The sequence below is a fragment of the Prionailurus bengalensis genome, chromosome A2 (assembly GCF_016509475.1).
Source record: "Prionailurus bengalensis isolate Pbe53 chromosome A2, Fcat_Pben_1.1_paternal_pri, whole genome shotgun sequence".
Classification (NCBI taxonomy): Eukaryota; Metazoa; Chordata; class Mammalia; order Carnivora; family Felidae; genus Prionailurus; species Prionailurus bengalensis.
Window position 1 is genome coordinate 125,877,354 of NC_057348.1, and position 23,930 is coordinate 125,901,283.

At 45.7% G+C, this 23,930-nt stretch overlaps 2 long non-coding RNA genes across 4 annotated transcripts in view; both read left to right on the top strand.

Annotated features, from left to right (window-relative positions):
- Positions 1-502: 502 nt before the first annotated feature.
- LOC122488097 lies at positions 503-6,298 on the top strand. Of its 3 annotated transcripts, XR_006298572.1 has the most exons (5): positions 503-1,243; positions 3,244-3,436; positions 3,570-3,631; positions 3,855-4,039; positions 5,109-6,298. It is a non-coding gene; the product is annotated as an uncharacterized LOC122488097 (long non-coding RNA). The 3 variants fall into 3 exon arrangements; XR_006298573.1 differs by lacking the exon at positions 3,855-4,039 and having other exon boundaries at positions 944-1,243; XR_006298571.1 differs by lacking the exons at positions 3,855-4,039; positions 5,109-6,298 and having other exon boundaries at positions 958-1,243; positions 3,570-3,730.
- Positions 6,299-12,449: 6,151 nt separating this feature from the next.
- LOC122488098 overlaps positions 12,450-23,930 on the top strand; it is a 46,457-nt gene continuing 34,976 nt past the window's right edge. Inside the window, exon 1 of the long non-coding RNA XR_006298574.1 lies at positions 12,450-15,387. This is a non-coding gene — a long non-coding RNA (uncharacterized LOC122488098). The remainder of the gene's footprint in view (positions 15,388-23,930) is intronic.

The window sequence follows — 23,930 nt, forward strand, 5'->3', positions numbered from 1 at the left end:
AGGTCTGACTCGCGCGAGCCGGCGAAGGCGGGCTCCCCCGCGCCCCCTGGCGGCCGTGAACGCCTGCGCGGGCCCAGGCTCCCACGCGAGTCGCCCAGAGCCTCCGCTCTCCGTGCGCGGCCAGCCCCGTGCCTCCTGGCATCTGTCTCTCGGGGTCAAGAGGGGATTGGGATCTGTGGGGACAGATCCTGCTTTACTCCTACGGGCCACCATTCGAGCGTCAGCGGCGGGCGGCGGCCCTTGGGACAGAAGGGGGCAGCATCTCCACGCAGGCTGGGACCCGCGCCGGAAGGTGGCTTTCCTAGGGGCCTCCGGGCGTGCGGGCCTCCGCTAGATTCCCCACCACTCAACAGCCGGGTTTTATTTTGTTTCGGAAATACTTCAGGACCTTCTGTTACTTTTATTTATTTAGGGAAGAGTTTTAAGAATGTTACAAAAGTAGCTTAGGCTCTTGGAACAGACCAAGCAACCAAAGATAAAGACAGTATTAATGGTGTAGCCATTCCTCAAAAAGTTAAACATAGAATTACTACATGACCCAGCTCTGAGTCATATAACCTAGAAGACTTCCACTTCTGGGCATATACTCAAAAGAAGTGAAAACAAGTTTCAAGCAGATACTTGCACACGCACGTTTACAGCAGCGCTCTCCACAATAACCAAAGGTGGACTCCTCCGGGGACACTCGCATGGATATACCAAATGTGGAATATACCACAGTGGACTATTTGTCCAGCCTTAAAAAGAGAGAAAATTTGGACACATGCTACAACACGAATGGATGACCTTTGAGGACATTATGCTCTGTGAAAAAAGCCAGACACCAGACACAAAAAGACAAATGTTGCATGATTCCGCTTATATGAGCTATCCAGAATGGGCAACTTCATTGGGACAGAAATTAGACTAGAGGCTACTAGGCTCTGGGTGGGGGCACTGGAGAGTTATTGCTTAATGGGTACAGAGTTTCTCTTTGGAGTGTTGAAATTTCTTGAAAATAGTGGTGATGGCCGCAGAGTATTGTGAGTGTAATTTGTGTCACTGAAGGCTACAACTTTGAGTTTACCTCTCTTCGTCCCGAGGCCAGGGGCAGTGGAGGAACTTAACAGGAGCCTGGAGTCATGTAAATGGAAGGGGCAGGATTTGAGCAAGATCAGTGTGGGTGGGCAGCCTCCCTCCAAGAGGCCAGCAGCTGTAGTGAAGTGCTTCTCAGGGCCTCACACCTCCCTTGGAGTGCCATTTGGTGAGTGGCTTTTCTTTTCTTTTCTTTTCTTTTTTTTTTCTTTCCTGTGGGGATCTGACCTTGGCCTGGGCCTGCTCTGGGCTTTAGTATGCTGGCCCCAAGCTTCCCTGAGACAGAGAGTGACAGTAACTGTTGGGGAACCCATTGTGGCCGGCTCAAAGCTCAGGTTAGCACAATGGGAAGGAGGCTCTGGTGGCTTTGCAGAGGCCCTCTCTCCTGCTGAGGTATGGCAGGGGTCACTGTGACCACCTCACACCCCCACCCCTCCCTGGACCTTCACCACCCCCAACAAAAGCCCCTCCCATGCCCCACCCCCATGAAAGCTCAAGCTCCCTCCCCCCCTCCCATGGCTGTCTCCACCAGTCCTGTTCTTTACTCCGAGGCTGGAGACCCCCCTGGGACCCACAAGTTGCCTCCCCTCCCTCCCCAGCCCTGTGTATATTGCCCAACAGGCACATCAAACTTCTGCTTGTGCTTCCAAAAACTGGGGAGGGGAAAGCTTGAAAGTTAAAATTTTTAAAAAGGACATCAAATTACTTATTATGGGAAACCAAGATTCCAGCAAATCCTGGCTTGTGGTAGCTGTTTATGGTTATAAGTTGTAACTGTATGGATGGCTGTGGGAGACGCTGGTCCTCAAGGGCTTATACTTCTTTGTGTCTTCAAATGGCCCCGCCCAGCCTGCCTGGAGGTGGGTCTTCTGCCCCCAGCTTCTCGCTTACTCTCACGGGGGCCTGACCATCACATCCCTCGAGGCCAGGCCAGGGAGGGCCGGGAGAGTGGGAGTAAAAGTTTGCATCATGGGAGTTTGCTGTCTATCCAGTGTGGTGTGGGGCAGGCGGGCTGCCCAGTGGAAATGCTTAGGAGAGAGGAGACTGGGAGAGGGAGAAGCTGGTGTCGAGGCCAGCCTGCAGAGGAGGACGAGCACCCAGTGTGCCGTTTTGGGCTCTGATCAAGGGCAATAGGGCACCTGCTTCCTGACGGCTGGGGAGTGGCAGGCACCGACTGAGGTCTCCTGGGAGTATCAGCATGGCCAGGTGGGGGAAGTGGGGTGCTGGGATTAGGAGTCCCTAGTGACCTCACCATGTCCTCCATGGACGAGCAGACCTCTCTGGAAAAAGGGTTTGACAGACACTCGCGTGTTCCTCCTGGAGCTGTGACAGCACACAGAGGGCCGTCCGTCACAGGGTTAATTTGTTTCAGATGTTGCCTAGCAGGTGGCCTGGTTATGGGAATGGGCCTGTAGGTGGAGGCCAGTCTGACCCCCCCACCCCCGCCTGTGCCCTGCCCATTTCTCTGAAGAAGGTGAGAGGAGAGGGCAAAGTCTGTGCCAGGACCCCCCCACCCCCCACAGAGCCGGGAACACAACTCCCAGAGGGCATGGGGAGGCACCGCCCCAGCATCGGGCTCCCTCTGCAGAGTAACCCGTCCTGGCCTCGCAGCCACAGCAGCACTGACTTCCCGGGGCTCTGTTAACAGTTTGGGATTTCAAGAAGTTAAAGGGCCTCAGTTTCCCCATCTGTCAGACTGGAGCAGTTGCTCCCTGACGGACAGCTTCACAGAACTCTTGTGCTAAAAGGGGCAGTCGATGTGCAGCACTTTCCCTGTGTTCAAGGCTGTTGGCCCACAGACAGGGGGCACCCCCATGGTGAAGCGGTCTGCCAACGTTGCCTCTTTACAAGTGGATTCGTAAGTCTGTCCTTTGGAATTAATTTCCCATAGATGGAAACACGTGGCAGATGAGGGATGCGTGCTGCTTCTGCAAGTGACCATGATGGCAGCTAAGGGACCATGATGGCACAGCCACAGATGAGTTTGGCCTTGAAAGAAGTGAGAACCCAGAGTTAAAGTCAAACCTGGCCAGTGGAAGACCTCATAGCATCTGCAGCATCTGGGACTCTGTGTGGTGTGTGTGTGCGTGTGTGTGTGTGTGTTTGTGCGCGCACACACGCTTAGGGGGGCCATTTGTGATACCCACTGTTGGGCCTTCTCTTCACTAGCGGTTCTGTCACTAAAGAGAAAGGACCCCCTGAAAGTGAGAGGAGGAAGAGGTAGGAGACCGATTTTCTCGTGGCTGAACCTTCTGTCAACGTTTTCGGAAAGAGCAGGGCGCTGTTCATCCCCAGGAAGGTGGTGAGGCCAGCACAGTACAAGACACGACAGGATGAACTTCTGGAGCTCTGGCAGAACCAGGTTTGGAACACATCCCCTGGGAGGGGGCGGCAGAACATACCGGAATAATCCAAAGTAATTACACTCGTCTCAGCCACGTACATCAGGCAGGTGCCTGACCCTGAGCAAGCTCCCCCCACTTTTTTTTTTTAAGTCTCACATTCCTGGGGTGGAGAACGGAGACCATCATCCGTACCTCGCAGCGACCTTGTGAAGGTAGAACGAGACTGCATCTATCAAGTGCCTGGCAAAGCATCTAGGATATAGTAGGTGCTTAATAAATTTCAGTGTAGCAGGATGCTAGCTGAAAGATTGAGAAGTTCTGGTTTCTTAGTTTTGTGGGTGTTTAATTTAAGTCATTCTGTTCTTCCTTGAGGGTGGAGGCCAAGTGGGCTTATGGCTGATTAGGAGACGAGGAACGGTGTTTTTCTCCTTCCAGGAAGAGAACTTTACTGTTCTTAAGATCTTGACCTCCTTTACATCCAGAAAATCTTTGTAGTTTTAAGGCTGATGGCCTGTCATGGCACAAAGAAGCAGAATGGATGTGTTCCATTTTGGAGGCTTGAAAAGGGCCCAGTGGCCTGAGCCTGCCAGTTAGGCCCCAGGGGCTGGGAATAACAAGCGGTAAGTTGGCCTGTGGGAGGGGAGAGGGCTGTGGGGACCGAGGGGCCTGTGTGGAGAGCCCTGGGCAGCCCCAGTGGGGAGGGTTGGAGTTTCCCTGAAGACCCCCCTCCCACTGGGCAGGGCCCTGCCAGATTGCGGGGAGGGGGCCAGTGACCATGTGCTGTGGGGTGAGACCACAGCATTGCCCATGTGGGGGGAGTCACCATGACCTAGACCTTTTCAGAGCTGTGTGACCTCCCACCCCCACCCACACATGTTGTGGGATCCAAAGGAAGAGTCCTAAAATTTCTGATTTGAAATACCTCCCGGTTAGTAGGTGATTCCTAATAAACCAGGGGGGGAAAGCCTAACATTATTTGCATCTCGAGGCTAAGAATTCTTTGTGAATGAAATGCAGACAGAACTTGGTAACATTTGCTTGCAAATGAATCTCAGCAATTCAGCACCAGACAAAACTGCTGAAGTGTCTTTTTCATCTGGTGGCTTGGGTTCTCTCGACATCAAGCGGATAGAGGCCAGGGGAACAACAAGCCACACCCCCCCAGAACAACAACAAAGACTGGGGGGGGGGGGGTGGAGCGCAAGAAAAGGAGCCCAGTACCATTTATTTGATTAGAATACATGTAAACACACAATACATTCTTACAGGGACACTCACACACGCAAGGATACGGTCTCGCATTGGTGAAGGAGATGGGGACAAAGGGAGTCCGTGAGGAAAGACAGTGTTAGGAGAGGGCCACCTGGCAGTGGCACCTGGGTCCTGAGGCTGGAAGGATGACCAGAGCAGCTCTCTGCAGAGGCCGCTCAAAGAGGTGAGACAGGACATGATGGGCATTAACCATGAAGGTTCTGTCACAGGTCCCATCAAACCTTTGGGGATGCAGGAGGCTTTGGGGAATTTACACGCCCGTGTCTACCCTTTTGTTCAGGTTGAGTGTCCAGTGTTGACTCATTCAGACCCTGGCACCTGGGTGGATTCATGCGGGCTCACCTGGAAATGTCTCAGGTTCCCAGTAAACATAAACAGCTTGTGTCTGATGGGGATTTCCTCTTTGATTTCTTTCAGGAGTGACATTGAAAGTAAAATGTTCTACTTAAAGTGTTGAATCTTAACACATCTTTTCCTGTGGCTCCAGAACTCTCTTTTTCTATCAGGCTTTGTGGCTTTTATACAAGAACCAGAATTGAGGGCCAGGCCACACCCTGGACAGTCCTGGCCACGTCCTAGCCACTGACCCATAAGTGACGGGAATTACCTGTGGATTGTCTTTTTTGGGGAGATGGGGTGTGACTACAGTTCTGATCAATGATCCTGGTGACACTTATCTTTATCCAAAGAGACACATTAGAAACTTAGTGCGGTGTGGCTCCAAAGGGATCCCAGTCTTTCTGGGAGAAATGGCTAAGTCAATGATGATATAAGCAGAGAATGTAATATTTTGCTCTATGAAAAATCCTACTTTTGAAGCTTTCTTATTGACATGGGAAAATGTTAACATCACATCCATTCTGATAATCCACACCGGTGCCTCTGAGGCAGAACACCAGCTGATGAGAGAGGAAGAGAAGCACAAACAGGCCACGCCCGAATCTTCTGGAAATTACTCTTTGGCTGGTTTCCATTCCATAGCTAATTGGTCTGCTTTTCAGACCTTGTGAACCAGAAGCGATGGCCCCAGGATCACGAACTTCGCGATTGGAAGCTCAGCCTGTCTTGGCACAGGGGGAGAGCCTTTGCTCCGCAAACCGTGGGTGATCACTCCTACTGGGAAGTCCAGGGTCAGCAGTCTGGGGTCAGGGTTCCAGGTTGGGCTCAGTGATCAGGGCTTCAGAGCGTAGGACCCTCGTGCTTCCTGTACAGGCTGGGGGCAGGGGCCCTGCCTTCCTGCCTCCTCACGCCAAGTCCTAAGGTCATGCCCAGGTCTCTGGACCCCTGCCCTGTATCTGGTAAGGGACTTGTTTCTAGAATATGTAAAGAACTCCTACAACTTAATAATAAAAGGACAACCCAATTTAAAAAATGGGCAAAATATCTTAGTAGACACTTGTCCAAAGAAGATATACAAATATATAAGCACAGGAAAAGATGTTCACCATCACGAGCCATTGTGGGAATGCAAATCAAAACCACAACCAGATACTAATTCACACAGTAGGATGTTGATTATTAAAAATCCAGATAAGGAAGGGCACCTGGGTGGCTCAGGTGGTTAAGTGTCCGACTTCAGCTCAGGTCATGATCTCATGGTTCCTGAGTTCAAGCCCTGCGTCGGGCTCTGTGCTGACAGCTCAGAGCCTGGAGCCTGCTTCGGATTCTGGGTCTTCCTCTCTCTCTGCCTCTCCCCTGCTCGCACTCTGTGCCTCTCTCTCAAAAATAAATAAACATTAAAAAAAAAAAACCCAGATAATAACAAGTGTTAGTGAGGTAATGGAAAAAGTAAAATCCTCACACACTGCTATGGGAATGTAAAATGGTACGTTCACTTGGGAAATAGTGTGGCAGAGTTATCATTTGACCCAGCAATTCCACCCCTGGGTGTATCCCCAAGAGAACTAAAAATATATGTCCACATGCAAATTTGACCATGAATGTTCATAGCAGCATTATTCATGATATCCAAAAGGTGGGAAGAACCCAGATGTCCACCATCTGGCAGGTAACAAAATGTCCTATATCCACACTATGAAATATTATTTGTTATAAAGAAGGAATGGAATACTGATATGGGATACCTCATGGGTGAACCTGGAAAACATTATGCTAAGTGAGGAAGCCAGTCACAAAAGACCACATATTCAAAAAAAAAAATTTTTTTTTGAGACTGAGAGAGACAGAGCACGAGCACCGAATGGGGCAGAGAGAGAGGGAGACACAGAATCTGAAACAGGCTCCAGGCTCTGAGATGTCAGCACACAGCCCGACCTGGGACTTGAACTCATAGACCGTGAGATCATGACCTGAGCTGAAGTCAGACACTTAACTGAGTCACCCAGGTGCCCCACAAAAGACCACATATTGTATGACTCTATTTATGTGAAATGCCCAGAAGAAGGCAAATCTATAGAGACAGAAAGTGGCTCGATGTTTGTCAAGGACTGGGAGGTGAATGGGGGTGGGGGTGACATATTGGGGGGTGATAGCTAAAGTGCGCAGGTTTCTTTCTGAAGTAATGACAATGTTCTAAAATTAATTGTAGGGATGGTAACCCAACTCTGAAGAGAAAACAAATTGAATGACACATTTTAAATGGGTGAACCATAAGGTATGTGAATTGTATCTCATTAAAGTTGTTACCAGAAAATCTTAGGGACTAATTACTTTTAAAAGAGTCTTTACTTTAAAAAATAGTTCACTGGAGAATTTCTAACAGGTACATTTTACTTTATTTTAGATTGTTTTTATATAATAGGTGCATTTTATTTTTTAATTAAAAAAAATTTTTTTTAATGTTTATTTATTTTTGAGACAGAGACAGACAGGGCATGAATGGGGGAGGGTCAGAGAGAGAGGGAGACACAGAATCTGAAGCAGTCTCCAGGCTCTGAGCTGTCAGCACAGAGCCCGACGCAGGGCTCGAACTCACAAACCGTGAGATGATGACCTGAGCCGAAGTCGGAGGCTCAACCGACTGAGCCACCCAGGCGCCCCTAATAGGTGCATTTTAAAATATGATTCACTTGCCACATATTTAAGGCATGAATTGCTCTAAGAAATGAGGGATACATGTGTGGATGAAAGTCACATGTCTGGATACACTGTATCCAGAACACCTGTGAAAAGATGTCAAATCTTGAATTTAGTCAACAATCATGTATGAAAACAAAATGAGTCCCAAAAGGCATAGTCATATATGACTTCATAAATGCCATCTCCAAATAGAATGCTATACCCTCTAAGGAAAGGATTTCAGGGGATAGTACATATGTAAATAAACCTATTTCTAGTGATCTCTTCAGTGTGGCTCCTCTGGGGGCCAGTCCATACCCTTGGGGCACGCTTCCTCTCTGCCAAACTTGAGCAGCCACAGGGGCCTGGCTGAGCCCAGGGCCACTGAGGGTGGACTGGGACCCCAGTCCTGGGGACAGGTGACATCAAAGGACCTGGCCTGACGGTTTCCCGGACATTCATTTCACTCCCGGGCCACCCGATGCCTCTCCTGAGACATTGACTGAAAGTTGCCAAGTCTAAGTAAACAATGAATATATTTGTATAGAAATGCAGGGAAGAGGTGAAGCACAGGGCTGGGCCTGCCCCGAGAGTCCAACACAACATTCATGGCCCGAGAGTGTTTTGCAAGGAGGAAGTAAATCAGATATTCTGTATGATGGTCCCCAACGGCAGGGTGGGGGACAAGCCATTCAAACCTGTAAGCAATCACTGTTCTCTGGCTTATCAGCGTATCCGCTCTGGAACAAGGAGCTCCTCCCGGATGTAGTTTTAGTTCCAAATAACAGGGGTCAAAGGGCATACCTTACTGTGGGGAGACTTCTATTCCCCATCCATAGGACCTGAGTGGCTTTTTGGGTTAGTACTTTGGGAAAAGGACCACAATTGTTCACATCTCCTTAGATTTAACTTTAAATCTCTTTAATCCTGGCTTGTTGGCAGGTGTTTTTTTCACCAGACTGGCTTATATATTCACAGGTAGCACATATATATCTGATATTCCATCCACAGGCTGACTTTTCCATCAGTGCCTCTCCTGGGTCCTGATGAATTCAGAACGGTGCTCTGTACAAATGAACTTCTGAATGCGAGACTGATCTGAATTCAGATTAAGGCTCCCTTGGTTAGCCCCCGGGGGTCATTGGCTCCCTCTTCCATTTGTTTAACCAGTGACCCTGCCTCTTGGGGAGGGCTGGTGCTGCTCTGGGTGCCAGGCCCTCCCTCATGGTCTAACACCTCGACTGTGTATTTATTTTTAAAAGTCTTTTTTTTTTTAAACTGATGATTATTATTGTGGAATATTTATCAAATTACAAAGAAGAAAATAAAAACAGTAATTCCATTTTTCTAGACCTAATTATTGTCTTTTTACATCTGTATAGGTTTTTTGTATTATTGTTAAGACTATTTTTTAAAAGCAGTTTGAGGGTCACAGCAAAATTGAGCGGAAGGTAGAGATTTCCCCTGTATCCTCTGCCCCCTCCCATGCACAGCCTCACCCACTATCAACATCCCCATCTGGAGTGGGATATTTGTTACAACTGACACATCGTCATCACCCAAAGTCCATAGTTGACATTACAGTTCCCTGCTGGTGTTATTCAGTCTGTAAGTCTGGACAAAAGTACAGTGACACAGAGCCATCATTATGAGCCATTTAGAGTATTTGCACTGCCCTAAAAACCCTCCAGACTCCCCCTAGTCCTCCCTCCCCCTAGCTCCCTCCACCCCCCCACCCCCCCACCCCCCCCAGCAATCACTGCTCTTTTTACTGTTTTCATAGTTTTGCCTTTTCAAGAAGGTCATAGCACTGGAATCACACAGTATATAATCTTTTCAGACTGACTTCTTTCACTTAGTAAAATGCAGTTAAATTCTTCCAGGTCTTTTTCATGACTTGATAGCTGAAGACTTTTTGGCTCTGAATGCAGTCCATCATCTGGATGTGTCAGTTTATTTATCCATTCATCCTACTGAAGGACATGTTGGTTACTTCCAAGTTTGAGCAACTATGAATAAAGCTGCTATAAACATATGGTTTTTATTTTATTTTATTTGTTTTAATGTTTATTTTTGAGAGAGAGAGAGACAGAGCACAAGCAGGAGAGGGGCAGAGAGAGAGGGAGACCCAGAATCTGAAACAGGCTCCAGGCTCTGAGCTGTCAGCACAGAGCCCGACACGAGGCTTGAACTCATGAGCTGTGAGATCATGACCTGAGTTGCAGTCAGATGCTTAACCGACTGAGCCACCCAGGTGGCCCAAAACATACAGTTTTTAAACATAATTTTGCAATATGCTTCTTTTATTCAACAATAGGTGGTGAACATTTTCTCAAATCATAAATGTTCCTGGGCAATCTTATTTTAAAGATCACACTGTAATCCATCACATGGATTACATGAGTTGATACAAATAAAGCTCTTAAAATGATGAGTGGAGTGCCTGGGTGGCTCAGTCGGTTAAGCATCCGACTTCAGCTGAGGTCATGATCTCATGGCTCATGGGTTCCAGCCCCTCATCGAGCTCTGTGCTGACAGCTCAGAGCCTGGAGCCTGCTTCGGATTCTGTGTCTCCCTCTCTCTCTGCCCCTCCCCCGCTCATGCTCTGTCTCTCTCTGTCTCAAAAATAAATATAAACATTAAGAAAATTTTTTTAAATGATGAGTGACACATGGTAAGAACTCAATAAACCTTAGCAATTATTATAATATGAATATGTGCATAAACTATATGTAATTTAATCAGCCCTTTATTATTCGATATGAGGGGGGTTTTCGCTTTTTCGCTAATATAAATAATTCTCCAGTGCACATCCTTGTGGACAAATAACCAACATTTACAACAGTGTTGTTCTTTTTTTCTTTCCTTTAAGCTTTCTACATGTGTCTTTAGACTCTCACTTTCTAACACCAAACAGAGCCAGTGGGGAAACACAGCACTGAAGGGAGCTGAGTTGTTTGGGTCCCAGTCCCTCTGTTACCTTGACCTACGTGAATGACTCTGGACAACTCACTTCACCTCTGTTCTGTAAAAAGCAAAAACGTCCTCATAGAGCATAAGGCATAGACTTGCTGAATCACTATGTTGTACACCTGAAACTAATGTAACATTGTGTCAACTATATTTCAATTAAAAGCCAACAGGATAAAAAAGTCCTCAGAGGATGGTAAAGAGGATGAAATGAGTTAATAATATATGTGCCGTCAGCAGATGAATGGCTAAGCAAATGTGGTACATCCATACAGTGGAATATTATTCAGCCATAAAAAAGGGACCGTAGGCATGGCAACCAGAGTCGATAATACTGTATCATGTATTTGGAAGATGATAAGAGAGTAGATCTTACAAATTCTCATCGCAAGAAAAAAATCTTGGTAACTGTGTGATGATGAATGTTAAATAGACATCGTGGGGGATCATTTTGCAATATAAACACTGAATGAGTGTGTTGTACACCTGAAACTATCATAATGTTATGTATCGACTACATTTCCAGAGAAGGAATGCAGCACTGACACCTCCTATCATTTGAATAACCTCAAAAACGTTACACTAAGTGGAAGAAGCCAGACCCAGAAGTCCAAATATCATGTGATATCTTTTAAGAGATGTAATTCAGAATAGACAAATCCAGAGAGACAAGACGTAGGGACAGAGAGGGGGGCAAATGGGCGGGAACTGCTTAATGGTACGGGGTGTTCTTCTGGGGTGATGAAAAAGTTTTGAAACTAGAGAAAGGTGGAGGTTGCACAATGTTGTGAATGCACTAAACGCCACTGAACTGTACATTTTTAAATGGTTAATTGTATGCCATGTGAATTTCATCTTTAAAAAAAAAGCAAAGCATTTTGTGGGATCCTAGCATCTAGTAAACAATGAAAATATTCTTAGCACTCATCACCGCCTCCAGTCAGCATAGACTGTTCATCTCAGCTGTTGTCAAAACAAGGGAAAAGAAATCATTAAATGGCAGGCAGTATGAGGGAGTCCCGGGCCCCGTGGAGAGGATTTTCCTGAGGCCTGCCCCTTATACAGCTGCTAAGATAATAACATTTTCATTTTGTTGCAAGGGCAGCAAATGGGAACGTGGGTCATGGAACAGAATTTGTAGCTCTTGGAGAGTTTCTGGTTTCATTCATGTGGCCCTGGGAATTGACAGTTGGAAAGCCATTCCATTGTTTAAATATTTCTGGCAGCTACACCCTTCTCTCCATCTCTGTCATTACTCTCTTAGTGCAGGCTCTCATCATCTTTTTTTCCTAAGATATAGGTCACATGCCGTAAATTCACCCCTTTGAAGTCTCCAGTGCAGGTGTTTCATATCTTCATAGAGTCATCGTCTTTTGCTGGGACAGGTGCAGTAGTCTCATAACCAGCCTTTCCGGTGCACTGTGTACTTCCTGGCATACTCTTCTGGACTGTGCTTCCAACTTGAGCTCGTCTGATCCTTCTAAAACCCAAATATGATCATGTTCCCTTCCTCCTTTACCTACCTCTTTTATAATACCTTACAAGCTCCCCACCCCACTGCAAAATGTCTGAATTCCCAACATGCCCCATATCTTCCTCCTTTCCAGACTGTCCTCTCCCACTGCCCCACTTTCACTCTTATAAACCACTTCAATAAAAAATCCTTGCACACATATCTCGATGAACTTGTATTAAAAATATATACTTGTAGCATATACAAGTATATAAAAGTATACTTGTAGTATATACAAGTATATAAAAGTATACTTGTAGTATATACAAGTATATAAAAATATATACTTGTAGTATATACAAGTATATAAAAATATATACTTGTAGTATATATTCCTAGAATTCCTAGTATGTATTCCTAGATCGAAGAATAGGCACATTTTAAAATATTGCCAAGTTGCCCATCAGTGATATATGAGTGGACATGCTTGCCCACACTGTCATCAACATCAGGTAGTAACCATTTAAAAAATCTTTACAAATCTTATAGATGAAAATAATGTCATTGTTTAAATTTGAATTTCTAACTTGTTAAGTTGTGCATATTTTCGTAATGTAGACTATATTTCCTGTTCTATGAACTCCTTGTTTATGTTCTTTTCACTCTTGGGGTGTGCACTTTCTTTCTTATTGATTTGTAAGAACTTTTTATTTATTTAGGATATTAGGACTTGTAATATATGATGCAGGTTTTCTCAGGTTGTGGTTAATTCATTGCCTTTGCTTTGATGTTCTATTGTTGACAAAGAAGTTTCAAACTTTTTGGTAGCCAAATTTATCAGCCTTTCTTTTCCTTTGGGTTTCTAGCTTTCATGTCATACTTGTAAGGTCTTTCCCACTCAAAGATTGTAAAAATATTCACCCCTATTTTCCTCTGAAATGTAAATGGTTTAACTTCCTACTCTCCTTTGGGTGTTAATGCTGAAGTGAGGAGGGAGAGAAGATTCCAGCCGTATTCTGTAACAGTGGCCAAGAGCCCTCCTTTGGGAAACTGAGGACAACTGAGTGTGAGTACAAACCAATGACTTTGGGCAAGTTACACTCTCAGTGTCTCTGTTCCCTCTTCTGTGAAATGGGAAAAACCACAGAATGTGCTTGTAAGTGTGTGGTGAGAAGTCATTAAGGTGATGTGTGTAAAGCAAAGAGCACAGTGCCAGGGGCAATGTAAACCCTCAGTGCGAGCTAGCTGCTGTCCCGGTCTTTCTTCAGTGCTGGCTGGCCTTCATTCTAGCACCATTGCTGGAAGCATCCACCTTCTCCCCACAGTTGTGAAATGCCACCTGTTAAAGGCAACCATCCACTAGTTTCCCAGGTGCACTGGGTTTGCTTCTGGACTCACTCTTCTGTCAGTCTCTTCTGGGCCAGTGTCTCATCAGTGCACCTAAGGTTTGCTCACTTCTGGCCAGGGAAGTCACCATGCCCCTTGGAGGCCCAGGCCGTGTGCCCTCAGGAACTCCCTTCTGTCTCTCCCATTTCCCCTCCAGGGCCAGCCCCGTCCACCCTGTGTTTTGCATCTACTCATAAGTTTTCCTCGAACTTTCCAAGATGGGTGGGACCTTTTGTTATACGCACTTTGAGATTCAAGAAATGGAGAGCTGGAGAGTTCCACTTAGAACTTGAAAGTAAGACCGTACTCTCAGCTCTACCACATACCCTCTCTGAGCCCCAGTTCCCATCTGTGAAACAGGGTCCACCATCGCTCCCTTTTGGGGTTGTTACAAGAATCCGGCGGGGATGTGCACACCCTGGCAGAGTGCCTGACGCATGGGGACACCCCAGCTTCCAGGTGACGCCGCCTGCCTGTTGGAACTTCTAGTTCTAAATCCACACAGGCTTGCTCTACCATGCTGCCCCCACCCCCCAAGACTGAATAATGTCACGCGGAGGCCTTCAGACCTCACCAAAATCTGCAGGCCCTTCTCTGAGGACCACACCTTCTTCAGGATGCCCACACCAGCCAGGAATGTGCCCCAACTGAACGCAACTGCAGCCGTCCTAATTGCTGTTGCTAAGTATATATAGGACGCCCTGTACTATGCAAGTAGCACGTCTTCGTCACCATGGTGACCAGGCAACTTCAGTCTCCAAACACATTCCTGTGCAGCATGTGTCTATCAGGGCAGAAGGGAGCCAGTGAAACTGTGAGTCTGGCAAAGGAGGGTGGCCCCACCCCCCACTCTCTGGCTCTCAGAATTGAGTGGCCAGTGCCCCGCCCTTTGACTGTATAAAGCTCTTCTTCGGAAACTTTCCTTGTCGGCACCCAAACCACACATCTCCATCACCTGAAACCGATTCAGGAAAAAAGGCCCCAGGAGAAGGAGACTCTACGGGGGACACCTGCGAATCTGGGTAACTCCGAGAATGCAGGATTCGCCAGGGCACCTGAAGGCGCGGGCTTGGTGGTAGCAGAACAAATCCCCGAAGCACCCGCAGAAATCCTCTTTTGGAAGGTACTCTCCAGGATGGAGCTAAAAGCAAAATGTAGGTGCCTCAAGAACCTCTTGCTTCTAAGGAAATCATGAGACAAACAGTTCCTGCTTATGGCTCTTGAGCTCCTGCCAATTGAATCAGAATCTTGGGGGTGGGGGTGAGCATCGATGGGTGTCTTCTCCAGGTGATGGTCAAGAGCCCTGATGGGAACTCCAGGTGAGGCTGCGAGGATTATCACACGCTTGAGGGAAGCTGCCAGAACTGGGAGTCTTTTTGAGGGGCCAGCAAGGAGGCTGCAACCTGGAGCCCAGCAAGATCGTTTGTGAATGTGCTCCTGATACTGAGAAGGCCTGTAGGGCCAGCGTCCCTGCGAAGGAGAAGGGGAGTCAGGTTTTGGGGTTGGGGGTGAAGTTCTGCTAAGAACCGAGATTGGTCTTGGGCAGTCGTGGCCCTTGCTCTGGGCTCTGCACTTCAGGGCAACCTGCCCTCACCAGGCATCCTCAGGGGCTGAGACAACTACTTGCCCAGAGCCTGCACACTCCTTTTGAAGCTGTGCCCTTGTCATGTGGGGTTCCGGAATACCTGCCCAAGTGCCCTGAGCCTGCTTCTAGGCACACGAGGCCTCTGCCCTGGGTCCATCTTCCCCAGGAAGACTGTACAGAAAGCTGGGCACCTGACGGACAGCCCGAAGGCGGCCGCCTGCAAGCTAGTGTGGAGAGACTGGGCTGAAGGGTCCCTACACTCAGAAGTCATGAGGCCATTTGTGGTAAGAGATGGGAGGGGGTGGATGAGATGGCCCTGGGGCCAGGGACCTGCAGATGTGTTCATGCTCCACGGTTGCTGAGGGCAGGGCTGGCTTATGCCCATCATCTTGGCTCTACTCAGCCTCTCCCTCAAATGTAGTAACTGTGTTCTCCAAATCATGCCTCACTGTGTCCTTGAGCCTGCAAATCTCCTTCTCTCTGCCTCGCGCGCTCCCTCATTGTCTGCCTTGCAGGCTTAGCCCAGGTGTGGTCTCCCCAGAGGGAGTCCTCCCCGCCCCCCACCCCCTCAGTGCTCCCAGTACTGTTGCCTGTCTGCTGCCCCTGGTCTGGGAACAGTCACTCTGATCTGCACATATGGGCAGAAAGCTTCATCTCTCCTCTACGCGGCACCTTGTTTTCTTTCGGGTCCCTAGCCCCTGGCTACCACACCTAGCAGGGAACACCATTTAAGGACTGGTTCGTGAACTGGATTCAGTCATTTTGGTAATTATGGGAGGAAGGCTTTGGAAGCCTCCTCTGACATTTACCCCAAACTCTGGTTTCTTGGGGAAAATACAGTGCTCGTTCTGAAGAGTCAGTTTCTTCTGTTGAAGTAAGGGCTGGGTGATTATTGATCTGTTCTAGCATTTCCAGCCTCTGAGCTGCCCTCATGTGTGTGGACCTTCCCCCCCCACCACCCCCTTCTGCCTGCCACCAGCTTCATGGAGAAAGCTGGACGAGCAGGTGCATCCCTGCTGCCAAAAATCCGAGGAGCTCAACTGCCCAGGGAGGAGGTGACCACGTGTCCTGATTTGCCCAGGACAAGTTGTGTGCATATCTGTTGTTCTGGAATGATTGTTAATAGGACTCCTTTTGGGGCGCCTGGATGGCTTAGTTGGTTAAGCGTCCAACTTTGGCTTAGGCCATGATCTCATGGTTCGAGCCCCGCATTGGGCTCTGTGCCGACAGCTCAGAGCCTGGAGCCTGCTTCACATTCTGTGTCTCCCTTGCTCTCTGCCCCTCCAGACTCGTGCCTTCTCTGTCTCTGTCTCTGTCTCTGAAAAATAAACATTAAAAAAAATAGGGCTCCTTTCACTCTCTAAAGTGTCCCATCACTTGATAAGATATATTATGGGGCCTCTAAACAGCAGAATCTGGGGCACGCTGCCAAGATCATCAGCCTGAACATTTGCACTGTTTTACTTGAGTTCTGGGAATTCTTCGACTTACTGTATCCTCTGAACGGTTCACAGAAAGCGGGGGTGGGGGGGTGAGGGGGTGAGGGGGTGGTATTTTCATGGCCTTATTACGAATCCTAACTGGTTCTCTTTAAAATCCAAGCAAATACTTTTAAAATTCTGTCCAATCCAGTGGCTCTCCGGCTGTGTTTCCAAAGGACACTGATGAAAGGAGTCCGGAAAGAGTATGTCCAATAATGATGGCTGTGTCCCATGTCACAAGGAAATTATGAGTCAGTGGATAGAATGGACTTGAGTTCAGTTTCTTCTCCAGCAGGTTTTTATATGCCTTTGGGAGCTGATCCTGTTTGCCAGCTGGTGGATGAATACACCAATGCTAAGTGTATATGAGTTTCTAAAAACTCAAGAAAGTGTTTAATAACTTACATATTTTTAATGAGGTGAGAATTGCATGCCTGGAATATGGCCAGATTTTCATTTGGTGAAATTCGTTGTAGTTTATGTGATGGAATTTAACACATCAACATGTCCTAGTGCTTTCATATTACATTAATATCTAACATTTGTTGTGCTTTAATATGTGGCAGGCTAGAGCCGAATGAGTCCTATATGTCATCTCTGTCATCCTCAATCCCATGAGGGAGACGCTATGGCCACCCCATTCCATGGGAGAGAAAACCGGGCTTTGGGAAGGAAGAAAGCTTTACTCCCGGTCTTATGACTTCCAGGTGCTCTAACACCTAAAGTCCTTTGAAATCCTCTTTGAAGTCCTGAATAGTACAGTTACAAACAATTCTGTCATTTGACCTATGCCCTCAGGCCATGTTCGATAGCAGTTAGAGACAGCTCCTGAAGCTATAGTGATATCATCTGAATTTTCCTTTTGACTCTGAAACAACCTCTTGTTTTGCTATAGTTTTTTTTTTTTCTTTTAAGGGGTGAAGTTAATGAATCTGGAAAAACTGAGGCCATCTCATATTAAATATTTTTTGTTTGTTTATTTTTGAGAGAGAGAGAGAATGCAAGTGGGACAGGGGCAGAGAGAGAGGGAGACACAGAATCCAAAGCAGGTTCCAGGCTCTGAGCTGTCCACACAGAAGCTGATGCAGGGCTTGAACCCAGGAGCCATGAGATTGTGACCTGAGCCAAAGTCAGATGCTTAACAGACTGAGCCACCCAGGTGCCCTGAGGCCATCTCATACTAAATAAGCTGCTCCTTAGCCTGGGGAGCTCTCCCAGCCAAGAGCTCTGCACACTTTCGACTGTTTTGCTCCTCAGAGCTCCGTTTCTTCCAGACCCCTCCCTCTAGTGTGCTTTCTCCTTTTCCTAGCTTGCCTACGAAGGGTGCTTTGGGATGCTTGTAATCTGGTACATAAAAGGTGCTCAATAAACACTTGTTTCAAGAATGAATGTGTCAAATGAGAGAAGCAATGACTCAGTCTCACTTTCACCAAGAGTGAACGGCTATATTTTGCCGAATCCCCTTGCTGTGAGTTTCTGGGTGACTGCCAGGAAACTGAATCTCTGTGTCCTCTGGCCGATGGAAGGTAGCAGATCCACTGGTTGTGTAAAGCTTCCCCTCTGTCCTGTGACCTCATCAAGACCATTGGAAGGCAAAGGAGGGAAACTTACCTGTCTGTACTTTGCCAATCGAATTTGCCTTTCGCAGTCCAGTTGCTTTCAACTCCCCACTGAGCCTTCCACTGCATCTTACACCTGCTGCTGTGCCACTGTGTGCTGACCTTCACCATGGGACCTGTCCCCGGGGAGGCAGCCCGCCATCTTGCCCCACCCACTGCCCACTTCCCATTTGCCTTGCTCACTCTGAGCAGCCCGAACACGTTCTGCTGTTCCTGATTCAATGATTGGCAACAGGCCACCTGAGCCTGGAGGACTTGTCCCGTCTCCTGGCTGTCTGCAGAGAGGACACCGGGAGGTGGCTGACCCAGCTGAGATGCTTTTCTTGCTCACATGGGGAGTGTGCTTACTGCCAAAAGTTCTGAAGGCCTTTGTGTCCCCCTGTGGTGTCAGAGCCTGAACCCACTTTGCATTCCAACGTTGCACTTTTCCTGGAAAGCTCTGGACTTTCTCTCCAGCACTGGTTTCGTTTCATTTCAGCTCTCGACAGGATTACAGTGGGTTCTATCTTCTGGTCTCCAGGCTTTCTCCCATCCCAAACTGGATCCTAAGTCACTTTTTACCATGTGATTTTTAAGTAAGCTGTATGCCCAGTGTGGGGCTTGAAGTCACGACCCTGAGATCAAGAGTCACGTGTTTTACTGACTGAGCCAGCCAGGCACCCCTCCCATACGATTTTTAAAATAATGTTTACTTTTTGTTTTATTTTACTTTTTTAAATAATTAGTACAAAATTACATATTATGTATGTAATATACATATACATGTGTATATACATATATATATTCACGGAAGGAAATTTAGAAATTACAGGAAACAAAAAATCTATCACTCTCTTATACTAACATCTATTGGCATTTTTCTATAGATATGTCTATTTTGTCATTGTTGTTCAATCTGACTGCTTTATTATCAGAGAAAAAACCCTGCAAATAGCTTTATAACAGCTTGACTATTCACTTAACTATCGATTCAGTTTTATGCATTCCCACCATCAAAAAAATTTTTTTAATTTTATAGTAATTTTAGATTTATAGAAAAGTTGCAAAATATTACAGAGCATTCACACGTGCACTGCATCTAGCTTCCCATAGTGTTAACATCTTACATAGCCACGGTACATTTGTTGAAACTAAGAAATTCACACTGGTGCCATACTATTAACCACAGATCTTATTTGGAGCTCACCATTTTGCTCATTAACATTCTTTTTCCGCTCCAGGATCACATCAGAACACCATGTGCATTCAGTCTTCATGTTTCTATAATCTTCTCAAATCTGTGAAAAGTTCCCAGTCTTTCCTTGTTTTTCATGACCTTGGCACTTTTGATGAGTACTGATCAGGTATTTTGTAGGATGTCCCTCAGTGTGGGTTTGTCTCATGACTTTCTCATGCATAGATTTGGGAGAAGGATACCACAGGAGTGAAGTGCCCCTCTTACTGCATCGAAGGGTCTTTGTGTCTTTGTTAATGTGTATGTTCTTATAATTTTGATAAAGATAGAGCATCTTTCCATGTCTTTATGGGTCCTACCACAGGGACGGAAAGTAACCCATCAATTATGACAGCGCTCCGACCCAGATAAAACCTCGGAATCCCTCTCGATATAGCCCTCTGGGCAGCCTCCTGCAGAAGGCCTATACCTTGGCACATTTTGCCAGTTCTGTTCTACATCATTTTTAAAGGCTGAAAAATAGTTTATAGAATGATTATACCCTAATATGTTTTACTCATCCCGTATTGAGTCCCTATAGTTTTTTTCCCTTCCCTTTTTTCCCCAATTTTTAAAGGAAAAAATCCTAGTACATTACTATTATTGGATCAAAATGAATAGATATTTTTAAGGCTTTTGATGTACATTTTCAAATTGGCTCCAAAGTATTTTCATGGATTTATATCCCCAATAGCAGTGAAAATGTTGTTTTCCTAAAACTTGTCAAAATTTGCTATTCTAATGAAAAACCATGAATAGGAAACTATCATTTCACAGTTGAGTCATTATCTTTTTATTGTTCTTATGTGAACTTCCTCAATTATTATAGATATTGAACTTTCTTTTACAGGTGTATTGGCTATTTATATTTAATAGTTTTTCAATTATATGTGTCGTTTGTCTATTGGAAGATATTAGCATTTCCTCATTGATAGATCAAAACTACCAATCATGTATCCTATTTGTTGCAAAATTCTCCCAATCTGAAGGTTGTCTTTAAGTTTCGTTTATAGTGTTGTTAATGTACAGAAGTTTTAAAGTTTTATTTAGTGAGAACCCAAGTTCAGTTTTCACCCTCAAACGAGCCGGTAATCCTAGCCTAAATTATTAAACAAACGTCTCATTCTTCAGTAATTTAAATGCCACATTTGTCAAATATTTAACTCTTGTGTAATTTGAGTATTCTTTGGTATCTCTTTCTGTGGAGTTTGTATCAAATTCTGTACCCCTACTTTCTCACATCTTTAGCATAGTGTTTTATAATACTGTTTAATATTATGTAGAACAAGAGCCTCTCATCATTCTGGTTTTAAAAAAATTCTAGCTATTCCAATGATGCTTTTTTGGATAAATTTTAGGATTGTTGAGACATGTTTTTGATCTTCCTTAAGACTATTTATTCTAATTACATTAAGTATATGATATGGATTAATTGGGGGGAATTGCTAGCCTTGCCATATTCAATCCTTTTATTCAGTTAGCTGGTCTTTCACTTTATTCACATCTTACATATCCTTTTGAGAAGAATTTTGCTTTTTTCTGAGTTTTCTATGCCTTGGATTCTTTAGTCAAGTTTTAACTGCCCAATTGAAATAATAACGTGAAGAAGTGAACTTTCCGGCAGAAATGTCAGTATGGGCTGGAGCAAAGGAGGTAGACGACCAAAAGTCCTTGTCAAAGGAAAGGTCACTTGCAATAACTTGCAGGTGGACAGAGTGTGGCAGATGGAGCCAGGCTTGGGGTCAGCTCCCAGATTCACATTCACCAGCCTGGGATTTACTCCTATGGGCCTCACACCTTCACTGGGAGATGGGGATAGTGACCCTGTAGGAAGGTTAAGACTGGAGCTTGTGTGGGCAGAGTATCCAATATGGTACCCAGCACACTTAAGTGCTCAACGAATGATTTATTAAAAAAAAAGTCATTCCTCATTCCCCCTTCTCCCACCCCCAGCTCTAGGCAACCACAGATCTGCTCTCTGTCTCTGAATTGGCCTATTCTGGACATTTCCTTTAAATGGAGCCGCACAATTTATGGCACTTTGTGCCTGGCTTCTTTAGCTCAGCCATCTACGTCCAAGGTTCATTCATGTGGTACCATGTATCTGCACTTCGTTCCTTTTTTTTTTTTTTTAAGTTTATCTGACTTTCTTTTTTTTTTCAATATATGAAATTTATTGTCAAAATGGTTTCCATACAACACCCAGTGCTCATCCCAAAAGGTGCCCTCCCCAATACCCATCACCCACCCTCCCCTCCCTCCCTCCCACCCCTCATCAACCCTCAGTTTGTTCTCAGTTTTTAAGAGTCTCTCATGCTTTGGCTCTCTCCCACTCTAACCTCTTTTTTTTTTTCCTTCCCCTCCCCCATAGGTTTCTGTCAAGTTTCTCAGGATCCACATAAGAGTGAAAACGTATGGTATCTGTCTTTCTCTGTATGGCATATTTCACTTAGCATCACACTCTCCAGTTCCATCCACGTTGCTACAAAGGGCCATGTTTCATTCTTTCTCATTGCCCTGTAGTACTCCATTGTGTATATAAACCACAATTTCTTTATCCATTCATCAGTTGATGGACATTTAGGCTCTTTCCATAATCTGGCTATTGTTGAGAGTGCTGCTATAAACATTGGGGTACAAGTGCCCCTATGCATCAGTATTCCTGTATCCCTTGGGTAAATTCCTAGCAGTGCTATTGCTGGATCATAGGGTAGGTCTATTTTTAATTTTCTGAGGAACCTCCACACTGCTTTCCAGAGTGGCTGCACCAATTTGCATTTCCACCAACAGTGCAAGAGGGTTCCTGTTTCTCCACATCTTCTCCAGCATCTATAGTCTCCTGATTTGTTCATTTTGGCCACTCTGACTGGCGTGAGGTGATATCTGAGTGTGGTTTTGATTTGTATTCCCTGATAAGGAGTGACATTGAGCATCTTTTCATGTGCCTGTTGGCCATCTGGATGTCTTCTACTTCGTTCCTTTTTAATGGACAAATTTTTCTGTATAGAGACACAGCATTTTATTTATCTGTCAGTTGATGGACTTCTAGGTTGTTTCTCCTTTTGGCTATTATGAATAATGCTCCTGTCAACATTTTTGGACAAGTTTTTATGGAGATGTAGTTTTCAGTTGGTTCAAATGGGAACTATGTTTAACCTTTCCAAGAACTGTCACGCTGTTTTCCAAATTGGTTGCAGCATTTTATATTCCTAACGGTGGTGTATGAGGTCCCCTTTCTCCACATCCTTGTCAACAATTGTCTTTTTTATTTTAGTGACTCTAGTGGGTGTGAAGTAGTATCTCATGGTAGTTTCGATTTTCATTTCCTTGATGGCTAATGATGTGGAGCATGTTTTCATATTCTTGTTGGCCATTTGCATATCTTTGGAGAAGTATCTATTCAGATCCTTTGCTCATTTTTTAAATTAAGTCATGGGGTTTGTTTGTTGGTTTATTTATTTATTTACTTGTGTGTGTGTGTGTGAGAGAGAGAGAGAGAGAGAGAGAGAACAAACGAATGAGTGGGTGAAGGGCAGAGAGAATCAGAGAGAGAATTCCAAGCAGGGCTCCATTCTGTCAGTAGGGCTTGAACCTTGAGATCATGACTTGAGTCAAAACCAATAGTTGGTCACTTAACTGACTGAACTATCCAGGTGCCCCGAGTCACGGGTTTTTAAAAAATTGTTGAGTTATGGGGCGCCTGGGTGGCGCAGTCGGTTGAGCGTCCGACTTCAGCCAGGTCATGATCTCCCGGTCAGTGAGTTCGAGCCCCGCGTCAGGCTCTGGGCTGATGGCTCAGAGCCTGGAGCCTGTTTCCGATTCTGTGTCTCCCTCTCTCTCTGCCCCTCGCCCATTCATGCTCTGTCTCTCTCTGTCCCAAAAATAAATAAACGTTGAAAAAAAATTAAAAAAAAAAGCATATATAAAAAAATTGTTGAGTTGTAAGTTTTCTATATATATATTCTGGATACAAGTCTCTTATCAGACATATGCTTTGCAAATATTATCAGACATATAATTTGCAAATACTTTTCCTATTCTGTAGATTGTCTTTCTACTTTCTTACGGTGTCAAACTAGCTTCGGCCACAATCGACTTTTATTGGAAAGCAATTTCAGAGTGCCCTGGGTACACAGACCTCTTTGTTGGCCCCTCTTTCATTTCTCCATCCTTTCCTTCTCTCTCTACAGATGGATTTCACTGCTTTGTCTGAGCTAACCAGCCCAGGCTGAGACCAATGCCTTAGTCTCCATCCCAAGCTCCAAAAAGAGAGTACCTGATTGTTTTCGTTTAGATGAACCGTGTGACCAGAGAGGCCACTATCATGTAATAGAAGGACAGCTCCAGGGAATTATTGAGGGCTGAAAATACACCCTTAGAGTGATCTATCGTCAAATTGAGCATAGCCCCCCAAATCTCTGTACCTTTCTACACAGCTCTCTTCATTTGGGCATCACCGTCTGCGAGGGAGGATGGGGATGGGGTGGCTCCGACGAGAGATGCAGTAGAGCATT